Source organism: Panthera pardus, unplaced genomic scaffold (assembly GCF_024362965.1).
Source record: "Panthera pardus isolate Hobbes unplaced genomic scaffold, ASM2436296v1 HiC_scaffold_27, whole genome shotgun sequence".
NCBI lineage: Eukaryota > Metazoa > Chordata > Mammalia > Carnivora > Felidae > Panthera > Panthera pardus.
Window position 1 is genome coordinate 61,435,255 of NW_026526843.1, and position 1,999 is coordinate 61,437,253.

Sequence of the window (1,999 nt, forward strand, 5' to 3'; positions counted from 1 at the left end):
TAGGAATTAGGTCAAACAAATATGTCAAAACATTGATGGTTTTTAAAGTTAAATAATGTGCTCATGGAGTCTTGGAAACTTGACCTAGAAATTTTCCTTCTTAAAATGGAAAAAATGAAATAAAGTGTGATTGATGACACAGAAGAAAATACATATTATCTGAACAAATTGACTATAATCTGGAGAAAGTTGGTCAGTTACCTCTCGGTCTCTTGTTCTTTCTATTACATGTTTCAATTCCTACTTTGAGAAACAAATCAAGGAACGATATTTGAATTTCAATGCTCCAATAACTAATCTATACAAAGAATGTAGAGAAACGAGGAGACTGTAGGTAATTGGAACCTGTCTTGGTAATGTAGAACCACAAAAACGTTTTCTTCATTAGATGACTGATTTTTGTTTGCCCTTAGCATCGGAAATTATGGATGATTGACTTGTTGAGTACACACTGTCCCTGGTAGGTGCTTCGATGAACAATGAATGCTGCCGGTATAACAATAACTGAGTCATCTCTATACCAAGGTATTATTGAACATTACTCTCTTTTTTGCAATTGGTAGCTTATTAACTTTCAAAGAATTTGGAAGTATATTTTACCAATATTTTCTATTACAGAAAAATGATATGGAAGATGATTTGGCTTTTATAAGTATGAAGTCTCCATAGTCATGAGATGGTCTTTACATTCTATACATCCACATCAACTTTATGTCTTCCAAGTAATTACCCTAGGACAAAACATATTTTTGAAGTTCACATTTCTTTGGAATTACTCTCAGCATTTAGGTAAAATATCTCTGATATGATTAATGGGTCAAATACTCATTATGCTTTGATTTCTGAAAATACCTAGAAGTTATTTAGAATCATGATCAATGAATAAAATGGATGGACAAGCTTGCTAATTTAGATCCTAGTGAAAGCCAAATGTTACTATAAATAAATGAGGCTTATTATCTTGTGTGGCATGTAAATTAAGTCAGGGATTATACTCAGGACCAGCCTTTTAGAAAATGTGTGGTATCACTTAATTAAAAATGAGGTAAAAGTGGTAAGGGAATAAGAGGGAAAACAAATAAATTTCCACATTCCTATTGACTCCAATTCTAAAATCTAAAATAAGATAGCTCTTATCTAAATAGCTATGTACTAGTGTGGACAAGTGTATGGCTGAGGAAAATAATGCAGAGCTATTGTGGATCCCACTCCCAGCACAGGAAAAGATAATTTTTTGATTTACTTCTGTAGCAGTTCCACCTTGTGAGTTAAATGATTTGCTGCTGCACACTGTTCAAAAGAAGTCACTGTTGTTCTTTAAAATATATATTTACATATAATTAATATACAATGGAATTCACCTTTTTAAAGATATAGTTCAGTGATTTTTAGTACATTTGCAAGGCTATGCAGCTATTATCACTATTCTACTTCCAGAATATTTCCATCACATAAAAAGAAACTCCATATCAATAAACAATCAATCTCCTTTACCCACTCCCCACTACCTCTGGCAAACACTAATCTACTTAATATCTATATGAATTTTCCTTTTCTGGACATTTAATATAAATGGTATCACATAATATGCAATATTTTTTAACTGGCTACTTTCACTTAACAATTTTCATTCAGGCTGTAGCATGCATCAGTACCTCATCCCTGTCTCTGGTTGAATAATATCCCTTTGCAGGGATGTACCACATTTTGTTTATGCACTTAACAGGTGATAGACATTTGGGTTGGTTTCACTCTTGGGCTATTATGAATATTACTGTTATGAATATTTGTTTACAAGCTTTAGTGTGGATATACTATTTCAATTCCCTTAGTTACATACATAAAGAGGGAATTCCTGGGTCATATGGGTTATGCTATATTTAACTGTTTGAACAACTGCAAGACTCTTTACCAAAGTGCCTGTAGCATTTTTGCATTACTGACTGTAGTGTTATTACACTTCTGATCCCTTTCCATTCTCATAAACACTCAATTCTGT